At 44.6% G+C, this 21,859-nt stretch overlaps 1 protein-coding gene across 1 annotated transcript in view; it reads left to right on the top strand.

The window, feature by feature from the left end:
- LOC126101215 (protein sidekick-2-like) overlaps positions 1-21,859 on the top strand; it is a 390,083-nt gene that overhangs the window by 367,158 nt on the left and 1,066 nt on the right. The gene's annotated exons all lie outside the window — the stretch shown is intronic.

The raw sequence follows: 21,859 nt of genomic DNA, 5'->3' as shown, positions 1-21,859 counted from the left end.
AAATCGAAAGACTTGCATCCGGCGAACGGTCTACCCGACGGGAGGCTATAGCCACATGACATTATTATTATTATACCTCCCCATCATCCACTTACTACATCCCGTCGAGTGCGTCCTTCACTGGGCTGAAAAAAATGGCCGTGGAAGGTGCGATATATCCGGGCTGCAGGGCGGACGAGGAAGAACAGCCAACGGACGATGCTCTTTTAGCTCCTCTCGAGTGCGCAGTCTTGTGTGACGCTTTGCGTTATCATGGAGACGTTCGGTTGCATTTTTGTGGCAATCAATACGCTGAAGTTATTTCTTCAGTTTCCTGGCGGTAGCACAACACGCTTTCGACTTTATCGTTGCATCATGGTGCAGGACATAAACCAAAATAACGCCTTCAGATTCCCAGAAGACCGTCGCCATGAGCTTACCTACTGAGGTATCAGCTTTGAGCTTTTTCTGCGGAGGAGAGGTGGTGTGACGCCACGCCATTGATTCCCGTTTCAATTTAAAGTGATGAACCCCTGTTTCATTGCGTGTGAAGATGTTCGACAGCAAACTGTCGCGATCAGCCTCGTAACACGCAATAACTTGTCAGAGATAGTCCTTTGTTGCTCTTTATGGTCTTCTGTAAGGTGGCGAGCCAGCGGGCACACACCTCTGAGCTACACAACTGGTGGACGAGTGTATGAGCGCTACCAACAGTGACGTCCAGTGAAGCAGCAAGGTATTTGAATGTGATCCGTTGATCATCTCAAATGAGAGTGTCTGCACGTTCCAACATAGCAGGAGCTACAGCTGTGTGGGTCCGGCTGGCATGCAGTGGATGAGGCAGGTTTGCGCGATCTCGTTGCGATGGTGACATGCGCCTCGCCCTACGACTCACCGTGCTTTTGTTCACTGACAGGTCTCTGCAGTAATTCTGCAAGCGCCTTTGAATAACTACGATGCTCTGGTTTTCCACCAAAGGGAACTCAATGACAGCTCCTGCTCTGAACGTATTTCCGTTACAGACGCCATTTTGAAGGCTACGTGTGTGCACCGCCAGCTATCGGAACTTCATGAAGCTATACAGCCTGAAACGGGAACATTCCACGATGTCCCACAGCTAATTCCGCAGTTTTCAACGGATATTGGCCGAGGAAAAGATGTATTGCGTTACGTATTGAAAGACCCTCCTATATTTAGAGCAAGCTGCTTTTCATGACACTACCTGGAAACGTTGTGTAACTCATCTTGCATCCTTCTACAGCCACTCAAGGCTGACACCTTCCTGCACACCAGGGAGCCAACAGTAAACGGTCGCAAACTGCTGCTCACCCTGTCCTTCGGATCGCTTGAGTAAACGGAGAATAACCGGAATCTCCCCCTTTCTCACCATGTTGTTCAGTACTCTGTCCGCGGACTGACAACAGTTCTGTGTAGCTAGTTATGGTTTCAGCACATGTGCTCTGTGTTATTTTACATCACATACCGCATATGAAGGCTGCCCTTGGCTAAATATCGATTTTTTCCTATTTCTAATTACAGAATCCGTCACTATTTTGCTACTCCTTTTTTCCTTATTATTAGTTTTGTAATATCATTCCACCTTACCCAGGGACATGCTAATCAGAGACATGGTGCAAATTTCCACGATTGCGACGTCTTACACTTTTGAATATTGTATAGGAAATTAATTTGAAATCCCGAAGGCCTGTTAAAATTTACCACGGTTGCAAACTTGGGCAAGCTACTTTTATTTTCGTCTCCTGTGGTTGCAAGAGATGTGCAAGACATCAGAATATAGTGACCGCAACCTCAGATATTCCAGAGCAATATAATGTACAGGAGTACAAGTATACAGCGTGACTGAAACGGAGAAGATACCAGAAGTAGAATTACACAGGTGAAGCTATGTTCTCCCGTAAAAAGACTCTACAGCACACAGATTTTGATATGAAAATGAGGAACACGTTCGTGAATGGGCAGGTCTAGAGCAAGCATATGGTAATGTAGCACTACCGAAGAACAATAACATTTTAGGGGGTCTTCAGTCTTGTGTCTGGTTTGATGCGGGCCGCCACGAATTTCTCTCCTGTGCCAGCCTCATCATCTCAGAGTAGTACTTGCACCAAGGTTCTCAAATATTTGTTCGATGTACTCTAATCTCTGAGTCTCACTACCGTTTTTATGCTCTATAGATTCATCTAGTACCATGGATGTCTTAGCAGATGTTCTATCATCTTGTCCCTGGTTCTTGTCAGTGTTTTCAGTATGTTATTTTACTTGCCAGATCTGCGGAGAACCTCCTTATTCCTTACCTTATACGTCCATCTGATTTTCATCATTCTTCTGTAGCACCACATTTCAGAAACTGCCATTCTCTTCTTTTGCAATTTTCCCACACATCATTCAGCACCATCACAACGCTGCGCTTCACATTTTCTCGTCAAATTAAAACTGTGTTTGGTACCAGTAAGCTTTTCTTCGCCAGGAATATCCTCTTTCCCTCTGCGAGTGTCCTTTTTATGTCCTCCTTGCTTCGTCTGTCATGGATTACCTCGCATCCTGGGTAGCAGAATTCCTTAACTTCGTCTTTTTCGTGCTAACCAATTTTGATATTAAGCTTCTCGCTATTCCTCTTTTTGATGCTAGTCATTAGATTCCTCTTTCTTCGGTTTCCTTTCACTCCATATTCTATACTCATTGGACTGTTCATTCCATTCAACGGATCCTGTAATTCTTCTTCTTTACTGACGATAGCAATGTCTTCACCAAATCCTATCCCTGACATTCTTCCACCCTGAATTTTAATCCCATTCTTAAACCTTTCTTTTATTTCCATCATTTCTTCTTCGATGTGAAGATACAATAGTAGGATCGAAAAACTGAACCGTAATCTGACACTCTTTTTAACCCGAGCGCTTCATTCTTGGTATTCTAACCTAATTATTTCCTCTTGCTTATTGTATATAGTATATCTAATAGGTAAATAGCCATTTTTTTCGCGTGATGCTTACGTGAGTGGAACGCGAACAAGCCCAAAGAGCTGGTATAACGGGACGTACCCTCTACGATTCACTTCAAAGTGATTCGCAGATTATAGATATAGATACAGATGTAGGTAACTTACTCCTGTTTTTCTCAGCATGTCGAACATTTTACACCATTTACATTGCGAACTCTTTTTCTAGGTTGACTAATCCTGCGAACTTGCCTTGACTTTCTTGCTTACATTATCAGACACAACGTCAGAACTCCCTCTCTGGTACTTTTACCTTTCCAAAAATCAAGCTGACCGTCATCCAAGAGATCCTTGATTTCCTTTCCATTCTTCTATATACACTCCTGGACATGGAAAAAAGAACACATTGACACCGGTGTGTCAGACCCACCATACTTGCTCCGGACACTGCGAGAGGGCTGTACAAGCAATGATCACACGCACGGCACAGCGGACACACCAGGAACCGCGGTGTTGGCCGTCGAATGGCGCTAGCTGCACAGCATTTGTGCACCGCCGCCGTCAGTGTCAGCCAGTTTGCCGTGGCATACGGAGCTCCATCGCAGTCTTTAACACTGGTAGCATGCCGCGACAGCGTGGACGTGAACCGTATGTGCAGTTGACGGACTTTGAGCGAGGGCGTATAGTGGGCATGCGGGAGGCCGGGTGGACGTACCGCCGAATTGCTCAACACGTGGGGCGTGAGGTCTCCACAGTACATCGATGTTGTCGCCAGTGGTCGGTGGAAGGTGCACGTGCCCGTCGACCTGGGACCGGACCGCAGCGACGCACGGATGCACGCCAAGACCGTAGGATCCTACGCAGTGCCGTAGGGGACCGCACCGCCACTTCCCAGCAAATTAGGGATACTGTTGATCGTCGAGGGGACAGTTAATAGTGCACGGTACTTCCAAACCGTCATCGAACCCATCGTTCTACCATTCCTAGACCGGCAAGGGAACTTGCTGTTCCAACAGGACAATGCACGTCCGCATGTATCCCGTGCCACCCAACGTGCTCTAGAAGGTGTAAGTCAACTACCCTGGCCAGCAGGATCTCCGGATCTGTCCCCCATTGAGCATGTTTGGGACTGGATGAAGCGTCGTCTCACGCGGTCTAAACGTCCAGCACGAACGCTGGTCCAACTGAGGCGCCAGGTGGAAATGGCATGGCAAGCCGTTCCACAGGACTACATCCAGCATCTCTACGATCGTCTCCATGGGAGAATAGCAGCCTGCATTGCTGCGAAAGGTGGATATACACTGTACTAGTGCCGACATTGTGCATGCTCTGTTGCCTGTGTCTATGTGCCTGTGGTTCTGTCAGTGTGATCATGTGACGTATCTGACCCCAGGAATATGTCAATAAAGTTTCCCCTTCCTGGGACAATGAATTCACGGTGTTCTTATTTCAATTTCCAGGAGTGTATTATTATCCTTAGTAGCTAGGATGCAAGAGCTATTAAACTGATTGCGGTCTAGTTCGCGAATTTATCTGCTCTTCTCACCTGCAGGATTGTGTGAATGCTTTTTTTTCTGAAATTCTGATCATATGTCTCCAGTATCACAGATTCTACACACCTTTTTGAACAGTTGTATCATTGCCATTTCCATCACTCGTCTTAGGAATTCCGACTCTATTACTGGATCACCCATGTATTCCACACAGACCCCAATTTCTTCTTCTATTACGTCATCCGAGAGGCCCTCCAGCTCATACAGGCCTTCAATGCACTACCAGCACCTATCTACTCGCTCCTCTGCGTTGAACAGTGATATTCCCATTTCACTCTTTATGTTGCTGACCTTGTTTTTAATTTCTTTGGTCGAGCATTTGAAGCATCTCTTATGTTACCCAAGATTTCTTCGCAGTTAACTTAAATGTGCCTATGTTTGTCTGTGTAAATTCTGCGATAACCCTTCTTAGAGATTCCGATCCTCTTAAGATGAACTGCATACTGTTGTGTTCCTTGTCGCAGTATCCGTATACGTATAGAACTTAAAACGTGAGTCATCATTACTCTGTACTTCAATATCCCACTTTCTTCCACCTTCATTCTTAAGGATGATTATCTTAAACTTCAGTGTAGTCTTCGTTGTCGCTATATTGTTATATGGGTCTACTTGTGTTCCTCAGTATGATTAAAAATCAAATATCTACTTTCAGAATCTGTATGTGGCCACGGTGTAACATAATAAAGAGACAAAATATAACTATACATTTACTGTGTACCTACATGTTTAGTTTGACGTTGATACTACATTAAAATATATTAGATCTGAAGACGACAGTAGCCTAAAACGGTAATAGTGTAGTGTAAAAGTTTGTGTGATCAAGACGGACCTGTAAACTAAAGGTGCGCTTCAGTCTGGAACCGCGCGACCGCTACGGTCGTAGGTTCGAATCCTGCCTCGGGCATGGATGTGGGTGATGTCCTTATGTTAGTTAGGTTTAAGTAGTTCTAAGTTCTAGGGGACTGATGACCTCAGATGTTAAGTCCCATAGTGCTCAGACCCATTTGAACCATTTGAAACTAAAGGCATCAATGATTACACTCCGTACCGAGGGGCGTTGTTTCCCACACATTTCAAGGTCAAAAACGACAGTTCTCTGTATGAAGTGCAACAGGAAAATATTTCACACTGCAGACACGCTCGAGCGTTTCAACGCTTCTCTAGGGAGACTGTAGGCCCGCATCACAAACTAGCGTGATCGCAGCCGTTTGAAGAGCAGTACGGCAGCAATGTTTGCTGTAGTATACAGGGTGGAACCACTAGAGACCAGTCAAAGACATTCGACGAAATCGGAACAAGTTTAGAAGCAGCAAAAGGTTCCTATGATTTTCCAGTGCTCCCGCTTCACGCGTCACTTTGGAGTAATAATGGAGGGGTGCGACATTACCATCACCGTCCATAAAAGGGCAAACGGTCCCCCTATGACCGCCCAGTTCGATAAAAGCCTCGGTGGTACTCACCCAAATTTATTAAGTATTTTAAAAACATGCCTGTTACAGGGAAAACGTCCGAAATACTTCCAAGCGTGGGCAAGAAGCCAACTCAGCTCCGAGGTGTATCAAGTGGTTGCCTACCTGCAGGTATCTTGGGCTTCTTCTAAGATTTTCTCTATAAAGGCACATTTTCAAAATTATCAATAATTTGTCTGGCGAATCCACTGTTCAGCGGTCGCTTGCAACGGAAGGCAGACAGGGGGATAGCATTACGGCAGGGACCACTATCACCTGATACCAAACCCTTGCGTAAACGCTCATACCAAAGTACCTGTTGGTAAGCCTCTCCGCTCAGAATGGCACGCTGCTTGCACCAGACATAATCAGAATACACAGTTAGGTCATGGGAAGCTGGATTAGGATAATGAAACATAGATGCAATGATTGAAAAAGAGAAAAAGAGCCGCATACATCTCGATATTTTCATCCATCACACGCAGGAGGGTAGAGGCATCGGAATCCGGAAACAACGTATTAAATGAATATGACGGATCACTTTCAACGTCTTTAATTAGTGAGAATCAGCGGTGTCTGAAATTATTAGCATGGACTGCACACTGCACTGAGGAGCAAGTGCGATGCTTGCAGCTGCTGCTGGTGGTGGTCTACTGCTAAGTAAGTGCCCTTAATGGAGGGAAGCCGCTCCGGCATCCGTAATCCGGTTTAAGTCGCCTGGCGAGTTTGCTCAGGAGCAGCGAAGGACAAGCCACAATTTAGACCCGGCGGGCGGCGGACGGCGTTTAGGAGCACCACGCCTGGCCGACCCAAATCTTCTTAAGGGATCAACACAGTCGGTTCTTTCCGTCCGCGACGAGAAGTCTGGCGGCGCCGAACGCTGCCGACAGTTTGGCGGTTACTACCACGTTCGCTCGGTCATCTCTTTCGTGTTAGTTCACATAACATGTGACGTTTCAGAGTTCCGTTCACTTATTTATCGGGGAATTTTTTCTACCTTATATCTGTTTTGTTTGATATAAGTGCGTCATCCTACCTTTTCCCATCTTCAGCTAATCCGTTCATATCTACGTAACTGATACAAACAACACACTCTGTTTCACATATCCCTGTCTTCGTCTGTTGCTGTTGTTGTGTATTCAGTTCAAAGACCGTTTTGATGTAACTCTCCATGCTACTCTCTCCTGTACACACCTCTTCAACCCCGGATAACTACTGCATCCTTCTGCTTACTGTATTCATCTCTTGATCTCCCTCTACTATCCCCCTTCTCACCCTTCCGCCCCTCTCCCCTCCCTCCCCCCCAGACAAACAACTCAATCCAGTATTAAATCGGTGTGTCTTATCAACTGATCCCTCCTTTTAGTCAAGTTTTGTCACAAATTCCTTGTCTCCCCGCTTCTGTTCAGTACCTTCTCTGTAGCATGATGCTTCAAAAGCGTCTACTCTCTTCTTGTCTAAACTGCTTATCGTGAATATTTCACTTCCATACTTCATAAATGAGTTCATAACAACCGAATCTATATTCGATGTAACAAGTTCCTATAGTGTCAGGTATGCTTTTCTTACCATTGCCAGTCTACAATTTACCACCTTCCTAATTCAGCCATCATCAGTTATTTTGCTTCCCAAATAGCAAAACTCATCTACTACCATGTGTTTCATTTCCTAATCTAATCCCCTTGCCACCATCTGATTTAATTCGACCACATTCAAATTTCCTTCTTTTGCTTTTGTTGATTTGCATCTTATATCTTCCTTTCAAAACCCTGTCTATTCCGTTCCATTCCTCTTTCCAGTCCTTTGCTGTCTCTCTTAGAACTGCAATATCCGCAAATCTTAAGTTTCTCTTTGGTTTCCTTCACTGCTTGTTCAAAGTACAGATTGAAAAACATTAGGGGTAGGCTGCAACCGTGTCTCAATTCCTTCTCACTACTGCTTATATTTCATGCCCCCCTGGACTTGTAACTGTCATCTGGTTTCCGTACAGTTTTGAACATCCTTTCGTTCCGTGTATTTTAGCCCTGCTATTTTCAGAATTTCAGAGAGCGTATTCCATTCAACATAGTGAAAGGCTTTCTGTAAGTCTACAAATGCTAAAAATATAGGTTTGCAATTGCTTAACTTGACTTCTAAGATAAGTCGTAGCGTCAATATTGCCTCGCATGTTCCTATATTTTCCTAAATTCAAACTGATCTTCCCCGAACTCGGCTTCTACCAGATTTTCTATTCTTCTGTAATGAAATCGTGTTAGTATTTTGCAACCATAACTTATCAAACTGATGTTCGAGAATATTCACACCTATCGGCACCTGCTTTCTTTGGCATTGGAATTATTACATTCTTATTCAATTCTGAGGATACTTCGGCTGTCTCATATACCCTGCACACGAGGTCGAACAGTTTTGTCATGGGTGGCTCTCCCAAGGGTATCCGTAGCTCTGGCGGAATCTCGTCTACTGCAAGACTCTGTTTCGACTTAGGTCTTTCACTGCTCTGTCGTATCTCCCACATCACCTTCATCTACGTCCTCTACCTTTTCTATAATACTATCTTCAAGTTCATCTCACTTGCACAGACCCTCCACACATCCCTTCCACCGTTCAGTTTTCCCTTCCTTGCTTCACGCAGGCTCTCCATCTGAGCTATTGACATTCACACGGCTGCGACTCTTTTTACAAAAAGTCTCTTTAATTTCTTGTAGGCGACATCTGTATTTCCACTACTGAATTATCGTTTTAAATCCTTACATTTGTCCTATAGCCATTACTGCTTAGCTATTCCGAAATTGCTTGTCAATTTCATTTTTTAGACGTATTAATTCTCTTTCATCTGCTTCACTTACAGCATATTTGTATTTTCCCTTTTCATTAATGAAATTCAATACCTCCTGTGTTATCGAAGAATTTCTCCTAGGTCTTGTCTATTTCCTATTTGCTCCTCTGTTGCCTTCTGTATATTTATAATTTGTCTTTGTCTATCCCTACAATTTCCACCCTTCATTTCTCCTTCTTCCGCTATTCTCATAGAAGACGTCCTGCCTACGTCTCCTTTCTTCTGGTAAGGTACGTCCTACGCTTTTATACTCAGTTAGCTTTTCTAGTACTTCATGATTCGTACTTTATCTGTCCACTTAATTATTAACACTTCTGAATAGCGCCCTGTTTCAGAAACATTCAGTTGCTTCTTCTCCAGCTTTACTCTGGTCGAAGTTTGACTTCCTCTGAATGTTGTGTTGCATTCAGGAACCCGTTCCTCATATCCATAGCAATTTTATATACCAGGACAACACGTTTGTTCTCCGTCCGATGCAGTCTATTTCTGGTAACTCTCTGCTTCAGCCATCCCGTCTACTCGAAGTTCCTAGAATGGAGTTGCATGACTTCTTCCACTACTGAGTGATTCCCAAAATTGATGTCAAGCAAATCTTTATTCTCCTGTCTACTCATCCGATAAATTTCATATCCATATCACTGACGTCGATTTGCAGTGGAATTTTGGAACAAAAATGTTCGACCATTGTGAATTACGTCAAAGGAAACGGTCTACTGACACAGAGCAAAGATTCCGAAAATATCGTTACTGTGAAGCATGAAATGCAACTAGCTCTATATTAGCACGGAGTAATTGCTGGGGATCTGAAAGCGATTCCATGATTCTTTATTTCCAGAAGGATTTTGGTATCGTTCCTCACAGGACACTTTTAATGAAATTGCGTGCCTATGGACTATCTTCTGAGCTGTTCGACTAGATCCGTAATTTCCTGTCAGAAAGCTCACAGTACATAGCAGTCGATGGAAGGCCATCGAGTAAAATATAAGGGATATTTGGCATTCCGCAAGGAACTATTAAAGGCGTTTTGCTATCCTTAATCTGTATAAACGATTTAGCAGACATTATGGCTGCCGTCGTACGTTCTGTGCTGTTTATGCCTTCATCGCCGGCCGGAGTGGCCGTGCGGTCCTAGGTGCTACAGTCTGGACCCGCGTGACAGCTACTGCCGCAGGTTTGAATCCTGCCTTTGGCATGGATGTGTGTGACGTCGTTAGGTTAGTTAGGTTTAAGTAGTTCTAAGTTCTAGGGGACTGATGACCTGAGAAGTTAAGTCCCATAGTGCTCAGAGCCACTTGAACCATTTTTTATACCTTCATTTATCATCTAGTTACGTCATCAGAGAATGAAAAACAATGAAAAAGCATGAAGATATGTATGGTGTGAAAAGTGGAAATCGACTCTAAAGAAGATAAAGTGTGAGGTCATCCACAAGAACACTAAAGAAATCCTTTAAATTTCAGTTACGTGATCAATCATACAAATTTATAGGCTGTAAATGTAAGTAAAGACTTAGGAACTACTCTTACGAATAACTTAAATTTGAATGATCACGTAGATAATTTTGGGGGAAAGGCAAATGTTTTATTGGCAGAAAAATTAGAAATTGCAACAGGTCAGCTAAAGAGACTGCCTAAACTACGCTAGTCCATCCTCTCCTAGAGTTCTGCTGTACAGTATGTAATAATCACGAGGTAGGATTAACAGAAGACATCGAAAAGGCGTGACAGCTCGTTTTGTATTATCACGAAGCAGGATAGACAATGTCACAGATATGATAAGTGAGTTGGGGTGGAAATCATTACGTCAATGTCGGTTTTTCGTTCCTGTACGATCCTTTCACGAAATTTCGATGTCAACTTCATATATTTTGTTGGCTTCCAGACACATTAGAAGAAATGAACATAACAAAATAAGAGAAATCACAGCTCGCACAGAAATATTTATGTGTTCGTTTTTCCCCTGCTTTGCCAGAATGGTAGTGAAATGGTCTGCAGGTGGTTGGATGAACGCTCATCCAGGCACCAAAGTGCGGATTGCCGAGTAGCTTTATAGATATAGATATCCTTCGTCTTTGCCTTCTTTAACCTTTTGTGCTAAAAATGTTGTGCATTATTCAACAGGTCTCGTAATGCAAAGCAGACAGGGAAATTTAACTTGATAGCACTTCCCCATGCACTTTTATAAGACATCGTAAATTCTTTCCTTTTACTTCATGGCCTGAACGTCGTTGAAATTGAACTGCATATGTTAAAAGCTGCAACTCTGCCTTACATCCTTATTAACTTAGTTTCCCTCTTTTGCTTCTCACAGCTGAGTTCGGTGGATCTTGCGGCATATTTGTCTGCTTTTGTACTTTGGCTCCAATCTTCCCAGGAATTCGGAAGTATTATAGTACAGGAAATCTACATACTGGATTTTCTTGGAGACAGTCATTGGCATGCTACAGATATATAAGTTAAACAGAATGGGAGCCAAAATCACTAATCAGGCTATTGTTCAATATTCGCCGTCTTATAGCTGTTCCATTCAGAAAAAGACTGGAAACAGTCAATGAGATAGCATTTTGTTAAGCAGAACTTGCTGGTTGCTGACATCGGAAAACACTGACATAAAGAAATGTAGTGTAATGAAATTGCGGAATACATTTGTCTAGGTGAAGTATTTAAGTGATTAATCTTGCACGATCACAGGTTAACGTAAGCGTGAGATAAGGTATTGTAGCTGTGAAATGCTGGTATACTAATAACCAGTGTAAACGCCAGAATATTGAATGCAAGTGCGCATTGTGCTGCACAGGTGCGGAATGTCAGTCTGTGTAATGAAGTAGTATAGCTGTTGCACTCGGTCGTTTAATACAGGGACGGTTAATTCTGTTTGTGGATGACGCTGGAGTTGTCGTCCAATTATGTACCGCATGTTCTCCTTTTGAGACAGAAATGGTTCTCAAGCAGACCAAGGCAACACGTCGACACTCTGTAGAGAATGTTAGGTTATAGCAGCGGTATGCGGGCGACCGTTATTCTGTCTGAAAACACGTCCTGGAATGCTGTTCATGGTAGCACAATATATCGAATCAGTAGACTGACATACAAATTTGGAGTCAGGGTGCATAGGATAAGCCCGATAGTGCTCCTGCTGTCGTACGAAATTACAATCCAGACCATAAGTCCAGATGTAGCTCCAGTGTGTGTAGCATGCAACAGGTTGGATGCAGGACGTCAACTGCTCACGTTCCAACCAACACGCAGCCATCACTAGCACCGACAAAGAACCACATTTCATCAGAAAACACTACCTGTTTCGACTGTGCCCTCCAGTGACCTCTTGCTTAACACCATAGGGGTCGCAAATGACGCCAATGTGAGGTCAGTGGAATGCAAGCTACAGAGCGTCTAACTCGGATCTGTCCTTGAAGTAACAGATTTGTAAAAGTTCGTTGTGTCACTGTGGTGCCAACTGCTGCTCAAACTGCTGGTGCAGATGCGGTACAATTCACCAGAACCATACGCCGAACACGATGGTCTTCCCACTCCCACTTTGCGGTCCGCAGTCCGGTCTCCCTACGACCGTACCTTCTTGTGACCAATGCTGCAAGCAGACATGTACAGTGGCTACATTCCTACCATGTCTTCCTGCGATACCGCCGAAGGAAAATCGAGCTTTCCGTAGCCCTATACCACGACCTCTTCAGACTCAGTGAGGTTTTGATAATAGCAAAATGGTCCAAATGGCTCTGAGCAATATGGGACTTAACTTCTGAGGTCATCTGTCTCCTATAACTTAGAACTACTTAAACCTAACTAACCTAAGGACATCACACACACATTCATGCCAGAAGCAGGATTCGAACGGGCGACCGTAGCGGTCGCGCGGTTCCAGACTGTAGCGCTTAGAACCGCTCGGTCACTCCGGCGGCTGATAATAGCATCTTCGTCTCCTTGAAGGCATTCTTCACTATCATCACCACAAAAAGTCCAGTCACAAAGGTAACTAACGCTCACGATCAGCGTGAATTTAAAGCAAACCTTATTTGTATCCTCATTGTGTAGCTACTGCCGCCATTGTAACGTGACCGGGGTGAAATCCGAAGAGACATCGTCTTTCAGATGTACACTACTGGCCATTAAAATTGCTACACCACGAAGATGATGTGCTACAGACGCGAAATTTAACCGACAGGAACATGCTGTGATATGCAAATGATTAGCTCTTCAGAGCATTCACACAAGGTTGGCGCCGGTGGCGACATCTACAACGATTTCTCAAAAAAATAGTTCAAATGGCTCTGAGCACTATGGGACTCAACATCTGAGGTCATCAGTCCCATAGAACTTAGAACTACTTAAACCTAACTAACCTAAGGACATCACACACATCCATGCCCGAGGCAGGATTCGAACCTGAGACCGTAGCGGTCGCGCGGTTCCAGACTGAAGCGCCAAGAACCTCTCGGCCAACCGGCCGGCAACCGGTTTCTCATACACAAACAGCAGTTGACCGCCGTTGCCTGGTGAAACGTTGTTGTGATGCCTCGTGTAAGGACGAGAAATGCGTACCATCACGTTTCTGACTTTGATAAATTTCGGATTGTAGCCTATCGCGATTACGGTTTATCGTATCGCGACATTGCTCCTCGCGTTGGTCGAGATCCAATCACTGTTAGCAGAATATGGAATCGGTTCGTTCAGGAGGGTAATACGGAACGCCGCGCTGGATCCCAACGGCCTCGTATCACTAGCAGTCGACATGACAGGCATCTTATCCGCATGGCTGTAACGGATCGTGCAGCCATGTCTCGATCCCTTAGTCAACCGAAGGGGACGTTTGCAAGATAATAACCATCTGCACGAACAGTTCGACGACGTTTGCAGCAGCATGAACTATCAGCTCGGAGACCATGGCTGCGGTTACCCTTGACGCTGCATCACAGACAGGAGCGCCTGCGATGGTGTACTCAACGACGAACCTGGGTGTACGAATGGCAAAACGTCATTTTTTCGGATGAATGCAGGTTCTGTTTGCAGCATCATGATGGTTGCATCCGTGTTTGGCGACATCGCAGTGAATGCACATTGGAAGCGTGTATTCGTCATCGCCATACTGGCGTATCACCCGGTGTGATGGTATGGAGTGCTATTATTGGTTACACGTCCCGGTCACCTTTTGTTCGCATTGACTACACTTTGAACAGTGGACGTTACATTTCAGATGTGTTACGACCCGTGACTCTACCTTTCATTCGATCCCTGCGAAACCCTACATTTCTTCAGGATAATGCACGACCGCATGTTGCAGGTCCTGAACGGGTCTTTCTGGATACAGAAAATGTTCGACTGCTGCCCTGGCCAGCACATTCTCCAGATCTCTCACCAACTGAAAACGCCTGGTCTATGGTGGCCGAGCAACTGGCTCGTCACAATACGCCAGTCACTACTCTTGATGAACTGTGGTATCGTGTTGAAGCTGCATGGGCAGCTGTACCTGTACGCGCCATCCAAGCTCTGTTTGACTCAATGCCCATGCGTATCAAGGCAGAGGTGGTTGTTCTGGGTACTGATTTCTCAGGATCTATGCACCCAAATTGCGTGAAAATGTAATCACATGTCAGTTCTAGTATAATATATTTGTCCAGTGAATACCCGTTTATCGTCTGCATTTCTTCTTGGTGTAGCAATTTTAATGGCCAGTAGTGTAGAAACACGCCTACCAACTTTGGTTTATATTCCACAACTTCTTTTCGGTATTGCGATTTTTTTCCCTGAGTTATTATCAACAATCTTTAGTGGCAGGCATTCTCTCTATCTGGTATCACAAACTGCCGTCCGACACAAGAAAGATGGAGGCTGTTTAAGGGGACTCTGTAATCCTGCCTTATTCACTGTTGTAAGCGTTAGCACCTGATAACATTTTTCCTGAAGTCACCTTGCTCGACTGGGAGCATATTTCAATGCCCTATTAGGCGAGGTTGGAAATTAGCCTGTACAATAACTAATATGTAATACTGAGTAGATGGTTAGGCCGTTAATATCTTTACGTGCATTGCGACCAAGCACACAGTGGCTGGACAAAAATATGGAAACACATTGAAAAATGCATATTTGAACGTCAGTGCCGATGCTACCCACGCCCACAAACCTTTGCAGTGTTTCCAATACGTTCTAGTTTCCAGCCCCGCGATCAACTTTCTTCTGTGTAGTTACGAGTGTATTTTGTCGGAGCTAAGTGAATTCGAACGTGGGCAAATTGTTGGTGCTCGTCTTGTGAGTACTTACATAACAAAGGGAGCCGAAGTTTGGTGTTTCATTGGGCATGGTTTCGAATATTTATAACGCATGCAGGGAAAACGGAAAAATGTGGGCGAAAGTGTATGCTGTGTGGCGGACGGTCATTGAAGAGGATCGTGACGTAAAATAAGAAGACGACAGCTGCACAAGGCACTGGAGAGCTTAACGTCGCCCTGGCGAACCATGTCAGCAGCACGACAACAAGAAGACATCTTCATAAGCTGGGAAATGAAGGGCGAGCTAGAATTCCAGAACAACATATTAGTGATGCAAGTGTCCATAACAGGAAACCATGGTGTCGAAACCATATCTCCTGGGCTATGGAGATCTGGAAGAACGTAACTTGATCGGATGAGTCTTGTTTGACACAGTTTCTAAATTCTGGCCGAGTTTACGCCCCACTATTGAAACATGGCGGGGCTTCGGGCAGACGTACCTTGGTATTCCGTAGGACCATGGTTACTCTGCGTTTAGCATTACTGCCAATGATTATACGACCATTCTGGTGGTTCAGGTCCTTCCCGTGGTACAAGGTTTGTTCCTCAATTTCGATAATGTATTCCAAGACGACATAGTTCTAGTTCACACAACCCGTACAATCTAGGACTGCATGGACTTTCACACATCCCCTGGCCACAACAGTCACTATATCTTAGTGTCATTGAGCGTTTGTTGTCTGGTTTGGAGAGCAGGGTGTTTGATGGGTATCCTCCTGCATCATCGTTACCTGAAGTTTGCCACTATTTTGCAAGAATTATTGTATAACCTTCCTGTAGAAATCATGCGGGACCTGTATTTATCCATTCCGTAACGTCTAGAAGCTGCTTTGATTGCCTACTTCTTATTAGGCATGGTAATGCGTTGTAGTTTAAGTGTCTTCATACTTTTGTCCAACCCCTGTACTCACAAGCAGTCCACCTCAGAATAGATCAGATACATCATTATACTCTATTAATAGTGATTATAGCTTACGAATCTGTCACTTAAAAGTTGAGCCTCTCTCACCAGTAAAGAACGATTATTTCACAGCTGAAGACGCGGTATGCTGCAGAGACAATGCTAAGGACGATGTAGGTCTGTAGAGGAGAGGACAAATTTACGGCTATATTACGGATGGAGCAATTAATTATGAGCATTATGGAATTTATACATTTTCAAGTCTTAGCATACTGGAAGCAGGTAGGATTTCAGGCTTTCAGGAAGGAGTTTGTAGCACAATTTATTCGGAATTGAACAAAAGGTTTGTTCATTGTTGGGTTGGGGGAGGGGGGAGGCAGTAGCCAGGGAATATTTCCTGGCCTGGTAAAGGAAAGCCGTTCACGTTGCTGTACAACAAGACATGGAGTGTATGGAGATGTGAGGAAGGTGCGTTGTGGCGACGGGGATTTCATGCATGCTAAGGGTTCCAGTGTTGAGTCGAGATCAGATTTTACGGGAGACATAATACTGGTACAACGTTCGATGTGTTGGGAACCTTAGCAACTTGCATCCGATGGATGGAAAGAACAGATATTTGTTCAACCATGCTGCTGTGAGTGACTCTGACGACGCATTCATTGTTCTTGTAGAAGGTGTGAAAATGGGTCCTGAGTTTCCGGCTAGCGTAGTTTAAAAACGGAACTCCCAACTATGCCAACTCGCTGCCTTCAACAATGTCGAAAGCTTCGAACTATTCTTCTGCTGTAGGCATAGTTTCCCTTGTGGTCACAGCTATGATGATCAAGTGTGACTGAAATTAAGTACAGGGGGGACATCACAACTGTGCTGAAATAAGATTCGACTACTGACTGAAACTGATTGACAAGGTGTTGCAAAATCTTTGAACCAAACGTCTGGAGGTGACAGATCACGTCATGGGGGACTACTACTGTTGGAGACAAAGCGTTCGCCATGCTTCCCGGCGGCGCTAGGCGTCCTATAGTATTCACCGGCCCTGGGACGAAGAGATTTCATCGAACTAACAGGATCTACTGACTGCCATTGTTAACGGTGTTTTATCTAAGTGCATATCGTTCTTCCATCTAGGGTACACTGATCAAATGTTGCAGATTCTTCTGAATAAGTCAGTATTGTCAAAAACAAACCCATCGACGGAATACAATTGCAATGGCTGTAGAACTAGAATTTCGAGAGAGCTGAACAAAGAGATGTACGAAGTTCGCGAACTACCGCTTAACTGCCGCTTAACGGCTCTTTTCTGGACTAAGAATATTCTTGTTGACTGCGCAGTTCGGCCCCAAAATATTATAACACTAAACGAGGCAACGGAGTGAAAGTAATCGAATTACACCAGCCTTCACCATTCAGTGTCATCGTGGAGATCGTTCTTATAGTGAATATAGCGGCATTCAGTTTCTGCACAAGAAGTTTGAACGATCTACTAGCGGAAACAACATTCCGTGTACACTCTGACTTAATAGTTTAAAATGGTCTACTTTACAGCTCGTTTGACCACCGTGAGACAATAAACCATCGCCCTACAAGAGTTCCGTGTCACAAACGTGTTTTTTGCAGATAAGCGTTAATCTGTTCTCTGATCGCAACGTGCATTTGTTACTGACTATCCTGTCGCTACATTAGTTATATTACGGTCCACATCTTTTGCGATAACTCTTGTGTCATCAGTGAAACGAAAATATTTCGAGAGATCTGTCAAGTTTAGTGGCAGATCATTGATATACACTGCTCTACAAAAAGAAGCGACTCACATAGAAGAAGGAGAGGAAACGAAATAAAATATCACTGTGTGAGACGCTATGTGATGCTTTTTCAGTGATTACAAGCCAATTTACAAGGCACTCATCAGTAGAAGGTCAATAATCAGTCCGACATTGCACGCTTTTGGTCTCGGTGTGTGCGTTTAATCGCTTGAGAAGGGTGTCACAAAGCCATCGTCTCATGTTAAAAGGCGAACTGGCTAACAAGTGTTGTAACTGGTCCTTTATATCCTAAACACTGGAACTCGGTCGCAGTTGACATCCGAGCTGGTACCACGCATACTCAGTCGTGGACAGACCTGTGTACTTCCACATCATTTTAACATCACGCATAGAGATTGCAGAAACATGTAAGATGTCTTGACAAGCATTGTTCTGTTCAAAGATGGCTTCACGATACTGTTGCATAAGACGTAACACTTGAGGATGCAGGGTAGTCGTGATGCGCTATTGTACTGAAAGAGTTCAAATGGTTCAAATGGCTCTCAGCACTATGGGATTTAACATCTGAGGTTATCAGTCCCCTAGACTTAGAACTACTTAAACCTAACTAACATAATGACACCACACACATCCATGCCCGAGGCAGGATTCGAACCTGCGACCGTAGCAGCAGAGCGGTTCCGGACTGAAGGGCCTAGAACCTCTCGGCCACAGTGGCCGGCTGACAGAGTTCCCTCAGTAATTAACAGCTGTGACCTCAAGTCATATGCGATGGATCCCTACACCATGACGTCAGAAGTAACACCGCTGAGCCTTTGTAAAACCTTGAAAGTACGTAAATGCTCCCTATCTCGCCGCCAAAGTCACCGACAATTGTCATCCAGTGTAGTGCAGAACCGCGATCCATCGCGACGCCATGCACACCAATTAAAGCTTCCCGGTCATGCCACCATTATCAAAACAGCCATTTGTGTTACGGTTTTTACGAGACCTTACGCATAGGTATGGTGCAGGTTGTTACAGAATGAAGTGAGGAATCCATTACATATTGTTGTATAGCAGGCGCACATGTCATGGGGTTGTAAAGTGTTTGGCGCACAATGCGGCACCCTAGCTTTGGGAAAATCAGGTGTGGTCGTCCAGGAACTTGACGACTAGTATGCCTGCCCTTGCATTCCCATGCAGTCCAACATCGGGCACTGTCACATCTGAATGCTCCATTAAGTCTGGATTTTGACCTTTTCGACCAGCCAGCCAGCCAGAGACCCGCATTTAGTACCCTTACAGAGTCTATCAAGTGCTGATAACGCTGTCTCACATGAGGGCTAGTCATCTCTGTGTTCTACACGAGATCGCTCAAAACCTGACGCTGTTCACGTCTGTTATATGTCCTAGAATTCCTGGGAATAACACTAACCATGAAAAACACTAACGCACAGTATGGGTTTTCTACCTGTCACAGAGAACTGCAACTCCAGTAATTTTTGTCCCCACCAATAGCTTGTACAAGAATGAAGTTACGCTGACATCTAATCATGTCTATGTCACAAAATATTCAATGTGATTCAGCTCTCCTTAACTGTATGTCTGATGTAATCACTAAAGATTTCAAGAACAACTCGCGATATTTTCGTATTCTGTAGCTCACCACGTGTCAACTATTAGACTTACAGAAAAAATAAGCAAGACTTTTTTGTAGAAATTTTAATGTAGTTAAATTTTGTACTGGGATACGTTTTCGTTGGAGGCCGCAGTTTTTGAGTTATCCAAGAAAAACGCGTTTGAAGGTCATTTTTGCACATTTTTCTTGAATAATTCGAAAACTGAAGTCTCTCCCGAAGCAGTATCCCAGTAAAAAATTAACTGCATTAAATTTCATACAAAAATGTCCTCTGCATTTTTTCTGCAGCACTAATACACTGAAGAGCCATAGAAACTGGTACACCTGTCTAATGTCTTGTAGGGCCCTGCGAGCATGCAGAAGTGCTGCAACACGACGTGGCTTCGACTCCGCTAATGTCGGAAGTAATGCTGGAGGAAATTGACAACATGAATCCTGCAGGGCTGTCCATAAATCCGTAAGAGTACGAGGGGGTGGAGATCGCTTCTGAACAGGATGTTGCAAGGTATTCCAGATATATTCAATAATGTTCATGTCTGGGAAGCTTGGTGGGCAGAGATAGAGTGTTCCTGGAGCCACTCTGTAGCAATTCTGGACGTGTGGGATGTTGCATTGTCCTTCTGAAATTGACGAAGTTCGTCGGAAAGCACGACGTACGTGAACGGATGCAGGTGATCAGACAGGATGCTTACGTACGAGTCACCTTCCAGAGTCGTACCTAGACGCATCAGGGGTCCAATATCATTGTAACGGCACACTCCCCACACTATCACAGAGCCTCCACCTGCTTAAACAGTAGCCGGCAGGTGTGGCCACACGGTTCTAGGCGCTACAGTCTGGAACCGCGCGACCGCTGCGGTCGCAGGTTCGAATCCTGCCTCGGGCTTAGATGTGTGTGATGTCCTTAGGTTAGTTAGGTTTAAGTAGTTCTAAGTTCTAGGGGACTGATGACCTTAGAAGTTAAGTCCCATAGTGCTCAGAGCCATTTGAACCATTTGAACCTTTGTTGGTCCCAGTCTTGCAGGATCTTTTTTCGCCCACAGCGATGTCGGAGATCTGATGTTTTACAGGATTTCTGATATTCACGGTACACTCGTGAAACGATCGCACAGGAAAGTCCCTACTTCATGGCTTCCTCGGAGATGCTGTGCCACATCACTGGTGCGATGAGTATAAAAGCACTTCCAACCTCATTAAATCTTGATAACCTGCCGTTGTAGCAGCAGTAACCGATGTAACAGCTTCGCCAGACACTTGTTGTCTTAATTGCGTATGCTTCCGCGGCCAGATTCAGTTGACATAAAAGTTTTCTGGGTAGAGTACAGCGTCGAAGTGTACAGGAGAACTGAGCGGCACACTGGGGCACAGAGTATATCGCAAGCCTACACATACAGACAGGTATGTGCACGCCCAATCCTACCACCACGCAGCGCAGAAGAACTCTGTTATCCGTTCTTTGGCAATCCGTGCGGCGCCTAAGTGATGCTCAAAACATCACACCTGAGCTTACAAGGTTACGCACAACGTTTCTAGCCAATGGCTACAGCCATAAGTCGATAAACACAGGCTTGTTGACGAACACAAGCAAGAAAGATAAACAAGAAATAGACAAACTGCAGCCAACAGTGCGCTTACCTTATATGAAAAACGTCACTGACCGAATAGGCAAACACCTTCGCCGCGTTGGGTTGCAGCCTGTCTTCTATTGTGGTCGTAGGATCCAGGACGTGCTAGGCTCCACTAAGGACAAGGTGGATGCATTACACACTGCGGGCGTTTACAAGGTGGAATGCGAATGTGGAGAGGCATACATCGGCGAGACTGGTAGGCCAATAGCAACGCGCATTTGGGAACACGAGTGTTATATTCGTCTAGGGCAACACAACAAATCCGCAATGGCAGAACACCAGCAAGACTGCGGAAAAGAAATAAAATTCAGCGAAGTCTGTGTGTTGGCCAAGTAGCCAATTATGACGGAACGCAAAATCAGAGAGGCCATCGAAATATCTAAACACCCTAACAACAAGAACAGGGAGGATGGACTCAGGCTTTCCCCATCTTGGCTGCCAGCAATCAGAGCTCAACAGACCACACTGTCACAACGAGCACTACCGTCGAGTAACTGCCGCCGCGCGGCCGACGTCCAGCAGTTGGTAAACAGCAGCAAACTTCTCATTCGACGGTGACCACCAATCATGGTACATAACACAAGAGTCAATAGACAACAGAGGTCACGTTCTCCCTCCATCGCTATAACCTATTAAAATAAAGTTCCGTCTCCTTCTTCCTTAAGTGATCAATGAAACTAACTACCTTTTAAAATTATGACGTAATGGCGTGCGCAGTGAACACTAACAACAAACACTAACAACAAAATAAGAATGACGCTGCATAGCTAGAACGCACCATTAGACCCAGAAGAAGGCCGCTGCAATCGTGGCCGAAACATTGGTTTTTCTCCAGCAGCAGTCGTTTTTACATTATGACGCGGTACTATACCCAGAAAACTTTTATGTCGACTT

Source organism: Schistocerca cancellata, chromosome 9, assembly GCF_023864275.1.
Source record: "Schistocerca cancellata isolate TAMUIC-IGC-003103 chromosome 9, iqSchCanc2.1, whole genome shotgun sequence".
In the NCBI taxonomy this organism is placed as follows: domain Eukaryota; kingdom Metazoa; phylum Arthropoda; class Insecta; order Orthoptera; family Acrididae; genus Schistocerca; species Schistocerca cancellata.
The sequence above is the reverse complement of the archived record's forward strand: the minus strand, read 5'-3'. Positions and strand labels throughout refer to the sequence as shown.